This window comes from Leptonychotes weddellii, chromosome 4 (genome assembly GCF_054177405.1).
Source record: "Leptonychotes weddellii isolate Sample4059 chromosome 4, ASM5417740v2, whole genome shotgun sequence".
NCBI classification, from domain to species: Eukaryota; Metazoa; Chordata; class Mammalia; order Carnivora; family Phocidae; genus Leptonychotes; species Leptonychotes weddellii.
The window spans coordinates 37,386,243-37,395,931 of record NC_138372.1 but is presented as its reverse complement, the minus strand read 5'-3'; the positions used below and the strand labels follow the sequence as shown (position 1 = coordinate 37,395,931).

The 9,689-nt window shown below is 36.4% G+C and overlaps 1 protein-coding gene and 1 pseudogene across 6 annotated transcripts in view; both read left to right on the top strand.

Annotated features, from left to right (window-relative positions):
• EPS15 (epidermal growth factor receptor pathway substrate 15) overlaps positions 1-9,689 on the top strand; it is a 138,508-nt gene that overhangs the window by 66,148 nt on the left and 62,671 nt on the right. The gene's annotated exons all lie outside the window — the stretch shown is intronic.
• On the top strand, positions 9-4,867 carry LOC145721265 (uncharacterized; annotated as a pseudogene).

Here is a 9,689-nt window from a genome sequence, read left to right as displayed (position 1 = left end):
AATTTCTCTTTCTTCTGTCTTGTTGATGTATAGGAATGCCACTGATTTCTGTGCATTGATTTTATATCCTGCCACTTTACTGAATTCCTGTATGAGTTCTAGCAGTTTTGGGGTGGAGTCTTTTGGGTTTTCCACATAAAGTATCATATCATCTTCAAAAAGTGAGAGTTTTACTTCTTTGCCGCAAATCCACAGTAATTTCAGTGATTAGCCTTAGTATCATCTCTCTCTCTGAACAATATGACCTGAAATTCTATAACATAAGTCTGGGCACAATGTCATTGTGTAGTTTTTTTGTTTGTGTTTTCTTTTTTGTTGTTTTTCTTTAGTTTTGAGGTTATCTGCCTTCTAAGTTCTGTCATATTTTTATTTCCTGCTCAAAAATTGGCCTTTGTCTATTTACATAAAGCCTCTACTCTTGGCATCACAGAAAGTAAAAAACAAAAACAGAAACAAAACTCTTGGGGATTATATAGTCCAATTTTTTCCTTACTCATGAAAAAAACTCAATCACACATCAAGTCGGCAACAGTGCTGTATGGCGCCCCAAAGCCAGTTGTGTTAAGTTATAGTTCTGCATTCTTTCTATTACATATCTGCCTCTCATTAAGATTTAAAGATTTTTTACTTCGGTTCAGAATAGAAGAAGTAAACATTTCATTATTGAGTCTATAATGGTGTGTAGACTTTTCATATGGTCTATATATGGTCCATTAACATTTTTGCTTGCCTTACGTGTAATATACATTGAATAATAGCTAGATTTGAAAATACTTGTCTTCTGTGCCTCTCGCAGATATGCCCAATATTCTAGGACTTGCTTGACTTCCAACAGTAATTAACATATGAAATGTTTTTGTACTGAGCTTTAATAGGAAATAGAGCATCATACATAAAGTGTTCTTGCCAGTGCAGACATTTTTAATATTAGTTACATTTTGGTAAACTGAGCTTTCACTAACTTCTAATAACCATAATGTTAAGTTATACTAGTGACAGTCTTCTATAGTGAATCACAACTTAAACATAAAAACATATCTAACATTTTGTGACTCTCTTATTAAGAAAATCATAGAGCTCCAAAACCTTGTTAGGTTTTAGGTTGTAGTCATACTGTATAAATGTGTAAAACACTTATACATGATTTGGCATTTGTGAAAATATTTTCCCCAGGCTTTTATTTTAGATGAGATCTACAGTGTAGGCAAACTTCCATCATCTGTCAACCCCAGTAATGTCATAATGAAACTCATCAACCCATGCTAAAATTATGGTTGTTAAAATTCACTTTTGTAAATGGTTGTGTTAGGTCACTATATCACCAACTCTTCAAGATACTACATTATAAATCTCGGTTTTTGTTATTGTGAATAATAATTTTTTCTGTGCCATAGTATTACTCTTCAGCCTTTGAATTTTTTATTAATATATCAGGATGTAATAAGTGTAACTATGAAACAGGAAAAAAGAATTTAAACAGATTTTGCTTATGGCTTTTACTAAATTGCTATCTGACAAAAGATTAGCCCCTCACCCTTTAAAGATTTTATTTATTTATTTGCTAGAGAGACAGAGAAAGAGGAGAGAACGAGCAGGGGGAGCTGCAGGCAGAGGGAAAAGCAGGCTGAGCAAGGAGCCCGATGTGAGACTCTAGCAAAGGACCCTGGGATCATGACCTGAACTGAAGGCAGATGCTTAACTGACTGAGCTACCCAGGCACCCCTAGATTAGCCCCTTCTTATTTGCTGGTTTTTAGATGAAGATATGTAATTTCAGTCCAGGGACCAAATCTACAAATAAACAATAAATAATATGGAATTATAATGAGTATGTAATGAATATGGTGCTTTACAAATTTATTTTTCCCCTCTTGATGATCGTTATAATGCATACTTGTAACCATTTTGAAAATACAGAAAAGCATAATAAAGAAAAGAGTATGTTTCTTAGAATAATACTTTGTTTTGACCATTGAAAATCAAGAGATAAGAAAAGCAATATATATAACCTCAAGAGTTAGTTGGGTAAAGAATGTTCTTTGTCACTAGTCAGAAAATGAGACGTTTCTATCTCTGGTTCATGAAGTTGTTTTCTAGTTGAAAATATTTAAGACACTGAGAGCTTGAGGCAGGATGCCTTTTTGTCATTTTTTTCTTTAAATTTTTAATATAATTTCTTCAACATTTTCTATATAGGAATTTAATTCTGTCCATCAGGTTAAATTAGCATGATATTTTTAACTTAAGGAAAAGCAGTAGTTGTAATACCAGGGCAGTGGTGCTGGGAGCCTCGTGGGCATGGTGCCATTTGTTACTGGCAGTTGGGGGTGACAGCGACACAGCACTGAGCGTGCACCAAACCGCAGCAGCAGCGCCACCTCCGTCTGCTGTTCCAGCCCCTGCGCTGGGGCAGCCACTCTCACTCCCTCTGCTCTGTCTCCCTTCGTTCGCACTGTGGCTGATCAGCTGACCGAAGAACAGATTGCTGAGTTCAGGGAAGCTTTTTCCCTATTTGACAAAGATGGTGATGGTATCATCACAACAAAGGAACTTGGACTGTCATGAAGTCACTGGGTCAGAACCCAACAGAAGCCAAATTGCAGGATATGATCAACAGGGTGGAGACTTATGGTAATGGCACCATTGATTTCCCGGAATTTTTGACTCTGATGACTAGAAAAATGAAAGATACAGACAGTGAAGAAGAAATTGGTGAGGCATTACGATGGGTGTTTGATAAGGATGGCAATGGTTAATCAGTGTGGCAGAACTATGTCATGTCATGACAAACTTACAGATGAAGAAGTAGATGAAATGATCAGAGAAGTGGATATTGTTGGAGGTGGACAAGTCAACTGTGAAGAACTTGTACAGATAATACTGCAGAATGACCTACTTTTAACACCTTCCTCCTGCCCCCAGAAGAATTAGAAGAATCAGACTGAATCTTTTACTTACCTCTTCCTCCCCCTGCCCCCCCAAAAAAGTTCATTTACTCATTCTGTTTCTAGATAGCAAAATTGCATGTCAAAAGTGTGTTCTGGCCATACACACAAAATCTGCATGTATTGCCTGGTGGCCCTGTCCCTTAAAGATCAAGCTATGTATCAGTTTTATAATATAAATATTTGTACTACCTTAATGATCAGGAAGCAATTAGTGGACTCCTTGTAGTTCCATTTGCTAATGATTAATTCACTGGGCTGGCCAGTTTTTCATGCATACAGCTTGACAACTGAGCACATTCAGGCATTTGTATTAAAAACGAAAAATGAAAAAACAAATTTAAAACCTATCCAAATGGCTTCTAGTTCAGTTTGTTAGTATCAATTGTCATAACTGGTTTACTCAAAACAAACATTTAAAATTGGCTTACCTCAGGATGCGTGCAGAAAAAATGGGTGAAGGATAAACTGTCTAGATGTAGCCCCTCTTGTACTTGGATATGCCCCGACCCATGGTGACGCCACATATCCTGGTGGCATGCTGCATGTATTAGTTTAGCATTATCCTCATTGCGCTTGAGTGAAATGCGTGTCAGGCTGTCACCACTCACACAAATTTTTAAAAAGAAGCCTTTACCAAGGGAGCCTCTTCGGACTCTGTGTTTTTAAAGCCTTCTGAACCATGATGTGGAGCCAGCAGAGAGTAGGCTGCAGCTGTGGACTTTAGCACAATCACAACATTGCTGTTCAAGAAATTACATTTTCTGTCCATTCCAAGTTGTAAATGCTAGTCTTTTTGTCCAAAAAAAGACCATTTACTTAAAATATAGTTGGGATGTCATAATCTTTTCAAATACTGGATCTCCTACTTGAGCCTAAGACCTATATTTTTCATTTGCCTTCTAGAGAATGTCCAGTAGACATGATTTCCCAATCTTCCCCTGACCACTATCCTTGTCTCATTTATTTGCTTTTCTCAGTGATGTCACCATTCATCTAGTCACTCACGCTAGAAATCTGAGATTTTTCTTCCTCTTATCTGTATTCTTCTATCTTTGAAATATTTCTTGAAATCATTCCTACCTTTGCATCTCCTTTGCCTGATCACCTCCTTCTGATCTTTCAGATCTCACCTTAGACATCATTTCCTCTGGGCGGGGGGAGCCTTCTATGACTTGTTTACCTCCCAACCCTCATACTAACCAAATCTTAACTAATTTTAATATTTATAGTGGTCATAGCATTTATCATACTTTATTATAATCATCTCTTTTATTTGGATCTCTCACTAGCCAATGTACTTCTTAAGCATAAGGACTATTTGCTTGTTCACTGTTCTATCCTTAATGCTTAGCTTATATAATAGATGAGAAAATAACTTTCAGTATTGTTGAAATCTGTCCTATCTGTACTATTATTTCTGTCTTAGTTTTACTAACCCTTTACCTCTTCTCTGGATTACTGTTGTAACCTTCTAATTGACTCTGTGCTTTGTGTCTCTCCTTCCTTCCTTTGCACCTCCAAGTGATGTATAAAATACAACTCTGATCCCTTAGTGATTTCCTATCCCCAACTGGATCCAGCTCACTTTTCTGAGCATGACATAAAGTCTCTTCTTTCATGGTTCTCCTTTGGCTTCCTGACCATTCTTTTGTCTTAGCCATCTCCCACAGTAAAGGAGAATACTTTTCTTCTAGGGCACCATCAGGCTCCTTGAGAGCAGACACCATGTGTTTCCTTTTGCACTCTCAAGTTGAGCATAGTGCTCTACATTTTGGTTTTATCCCTTCTCTCAAGCCATGTGGTTGGGTGGACCTCTCCTGTCAACATGCCACACATTTTTACTCTTTGCTTCTCATCCTGTTGTTCCCCTTTGTCCGAGCATACCTTTTACCTTGTAAATTTTTACTTACACTTTAAGACCCAGCTTAAACATCATCTGCCTTGTCAAACCTCACTGAAATCTTGATTGCTAATTGCTTTTTTCTTTCTACTTCTAGAAACTTTATTCCTTTGTGATAGTACTCACCATATTTTATTGTGGTCTTCATTTTAATTTGAACTCCTTTAGGGCAGTGCCTATGTCTTATTCACTTGGATAGGTCTAGAAGTTAATGCACACAGTACCTGACACCACAGAATCTCAGTATAGGTTAGTTGGTTGAATGAATCAATCAAAGTATATTATAAATATTAGAATATTTCCCAGACTCAATTCCTGTCAAGTTTATGGCAGATTAGAAGCCATGTATTAAAGGATGAAAAGACAAAAGATCTTCTGAATAATAGCTTATTTCCAAGACTGTAGAAGAGGATTTTATAGACAAAAGGATTTTTAATCCTCCCAGGGACATTAAGTATTAATATGGGCTGATTTTTCATATTTTGACGACCTATTTTTGTGTTAGGGATTCCTCTGAGAATCTGATGAAGGCTTTTAGGCCCCTCCCCTCTCCAAAAGAACATGTGTATCCATGTACACCATTTTGTATTTATTTCAGGAGTTCCCAGACCCTTAAAAACTATCCATGGATCCATTTTTTTTTTTTTAAAGATTTTATTTATTTATTTGACAGAGAGAGAGATAGCGAGAGCAGGAACACAAGCAGGGGGAGTGGGAGAGCGAGAAGCAGGCTTCCTGCCGAGCAGGGAGCCCGATGTGGGACTCGATCCCAGGACCCTAGGATCATGACCTGAGCCGAAGGCAGACGCTTAACGACTGAGCCACCCAGGCGCCCTCCATGGATCCATTTTTAAGAATACTTGCTCTGAAACTAAAATGTCTCAAATAGAGAAGTTCTTGACAGTGAAAAGTCAAGACTTGCTTCAGTCACTAAGATAGCATAGTGGTAGTGAATTGTGCTGAGGCAGGAGTTAATATTTGTCTTCTATCAGCTACTACTTCCTTCCTGTCTCTGTCCTTTTATCAAGTACATCAGGAAGTAAAAGCTACATCCTGTCAGGCCAGTTTGTTATCCTGGTCTTGGGCCAGTAAACGGGATAGATAATTAACAATAATAGTTATTAGATATTTTGCTATGCCTGCTTTATATAATTTCTCTTATTTGATTCTTGCAACATCACCTAAGGATAAGTAGTTTTATCTTGATTTTTCAGATGAAAAATAGATAAGTCTTCTTTTCTAAGAAGCTTTCCTTGGTATCTACCTCAGCTCAGAGAGCATTCAATTTCCTTCTCTCAGAATGCTTACAATACTGAATTATATTTCTTCTTCTAGTAAATTCTGAGCCATGTGTGATAGCACAGACTGTTTCTTATTTCTAATGAGGCAATATAGTATATTATTTCAGAGCATGGCTTTCCAACCAGATTGCCTAGTCCTGACATGACTTAGCCTAAGTAACTTAACTATCTGTGCCTCAGTTTCTTCATCTGTGAAATGGAAATATGACTAATATGTAAAATGCTTAATATCTTTCTTGGAACATGATAAATTCTCAGTATACATTCATAGTCGTTGTCATCGTCGTCGTCATCATCATCTCCAACAACCAGCTTAGCACTTTACTGAATAGGTGCTCAGCACACACTGGTTCCAGTAACTGAACGAACACTCTTTCCCTGGTTAAAGGGATACTGGAACTATGTAGCCAGGGAGCCAGAATTTGTGTTCCTAAATATATAGATATCTATTTCAGTCATATTTAGGAACTGATTTTTTGAAAAACCTATTTAAGGCAGCATTAGCATACAGTTTGAACTTTTAAAAAATTTATGTTTTGGGGGTTTGGTTCTGTTCACATACCATTAGAAACCATTAGCTCTGAAGAGAGCATTGCTTATACCATTGAATCTGGAGCTCTTTTGCTTATATGATCCGACCTGACCTGTTTTTGGCCCTGTAAAGATCTGTGGTAGTATCAGATCTCAATCGTGACTACCTCAACAGTAGTGAGACTGATTGAATAATTGAAGCTCTAGGTTGTAGTGTGCTTTTGTTGGTAATGAGTCAATCTAATTAATTTTCACACACAGTGCATGGCTCAGCATTTAAAACCTTTGTTTAGGGAGACTTCCCTTATTTGAAACCCTCCCTGCTAAAGTTTGAGTCTGCACTATCTAATACAGTAGCCACTAGCCACATCTGGCTATTGAGCACTTAAAATATGGCTAATCCTAATTAAGATGTGCTGTTAGTGTAAACTATATTGGATTTCAAAAAAGAATGTAAATATTTTGGCTATACTGGATTAAGTAAAACATATAATAAATTTCACTTGTTTCTTTTTACTTTTTAATATCTGGCAGTTCGATCGTTTAAAATTATGTATGTGGCTTACATTGTATTTCTGTTGGATTGCTCTGGTCTCAGTCATTTATTTTATTTATTTATTTATTTATTTATTTATTTATTTATTTATTTATTATTTTTGCACACTCACTCTCCCTGTATACTTTTTTCATTATTTTAGGACTTCAAAAATTTTGAAATTGTGAACTTTCCACTCAGGCATGAGCTGGTTTATATTTATTTGTTTTTCTTTTTTTTTTATTCTGTTATGTTAATCACCATACATTACATCATTAGTTTTTGATGTAGTGTTCCATGATTCATTGTTTGCATATAACACCCAGTGCTCCATGCAGTATGTGCCCTCTTTAATACCCATCACCAGGCTAACCCATGCCCCCATCCCCCTCCCCTCTAGAACCCTCAGTTTGTTTCTCAGAGTCCATAGTCTCTCATGGTTCGTCTCCCCCTCCGATTATTTTTTATTTTTAAAGATTTTATTTATTTATTTGACAGGGAGAGAGAGAAACAATGAGAGAGGGAACACAAACAGGGGGAGCGGGAGAGGGAGAAGCAGGCTTCCCGCTGGGCAGGGATCATGACCCGAGCTGAAGGCAGACGCCTAACCACTGAGCCAGCCAGGCGCCCCTGGTCTCGGTCATTTATATTCTATAAAAATTATATTTGCTTTTATTATTTTGTGGCACTGGTAGCTTACTAAGGGGCTCTTACCTCTTTTAAGAGAGCAATAATTTTTAAGATGTGTTAAAGTCTGTCTTTGGGAAACAAAAATAACTACCAAGAAATTTCAGCTCCTGAAGGATAGGAGTCAGTTTCTACCCACATATTTAAGTCCTAACTGCCATCACTGTGGATGCTTGATTGCAACTTTTAAAAAGCCAGTAAATATTGTACTTTTATACTAGTAAATAGTATAATGGTAATAATAATAGCTGACATTTATTAAGCACTTAATGTGTGCTGGGCATTGTGCTGAAGTCTTTCTAGATGTAATATAAATTAGTCCTTCTTATCAACTTTATTACCCCTGTTTTATAATTAGGAAAATTAAGGCCTTGTTTTACATTTCTTTTCTTTTACTTTTTTCATCTCCTTTTGTCCTGTCAGATACATAGAATAAATTAATTATTTGGGGTTTGCAGAATAAGCTTTTATTTCTCCTTTTAAAAAATGAACCATCAAATTTTGGATTCTGCCACTGACAGGGCAGCAGCTGTGTGAGCAACACCCCAAAGTTTGTGTTTTCCTTGATCCCAGCTAGAGTTTCTTTTCAGTAATTTTTGCCTGTGAATACATTCTCTTGAGTTATTTTTAAAAAATAAAACTTGTTAAAACAGTCAGCTTTGCAGAATTAAGAAGTTTAGTTATTCCCGTAGAACCATATGCACTTAAACTGTTACAGCATCTGTCTTACTGTTTTATGATTAATGGCTATGTTTGTTTCCCCAGCAAACTATCGGTAGGGGTCCAACATCAGTCTTCTTTGGCATTTAGTAGATATTCAATAACTGTCAAAAGAATGAAATAATATACAGTCATATAGAGATTATATATTTAAGGCAACTTTTAGAGAAATTAAATACTTAAAGGTACAAATCAATGTCTTTACTCTCAAACTTTAACTCAAGTTTTTATCAAGTCACTGTGAATTCTTAGAGTGAAAGGCTGTCTAACTTTAAAACCAAAAGGCTGGTTTAAGTACAAGTCAAGATTTTCTTCTCAACTGTCTATAGTTGTTACTCTACTCTAGCTCAAGACTTCTGACAGTTCTCAAGATAAGCAGAGTCAGAGTGTTCTATTGCCTTTCTAGCAGTTGTCATCAGTTTTCTGAGCAATAAGAGCCTCTACTTCCTCTCTTCTTCTACGGAGCAGAAGTCAGCAGAAAAAGAAGAGTTATGTTGCTAAATAATGCCTTTCAGAGTTCAAAAAAGCACAGCTCAGAAACCTTTAGGGACTCTCCTTTCCTGTATATTAAAAGACTATGTCTTTACCTAGTACTGAAATTCTTTTATTATCCTACCTTGATTTTCAATTCCAGCTTCATAGAGCCGGTCCTCGTTAGTATAGTGGTGAGTATCCCCGCCTGTCAATTCCAGCTTCATTTATCACACATGAACTTTCTATCCTAGATATTTAATCTATCTAGAATTTTCTCACCTCTGTGCTTTCTTCTTTTTCATTATTTTTTTATTGTGATAAAATATACATAGCACATTTACTATTTTAGCCATTTTTAATCATGTAATTCGGTGTCCTTAAGTACATTCATGTTCTTGTACAACTATTACCACTATTCATCTCCAGAATTTTTTCATCTTCCCAAGCTGAATGATTTAATTGGACTTGATAGCAACTTAACTTTAATCACATATAAAATTCTACTCCTATAAGTTCTGTCCCCTCCATTTTGTTACTGATGTCATAAATCATATCTTTATACATTCTGTATCTACTAACAGATATATAATTATT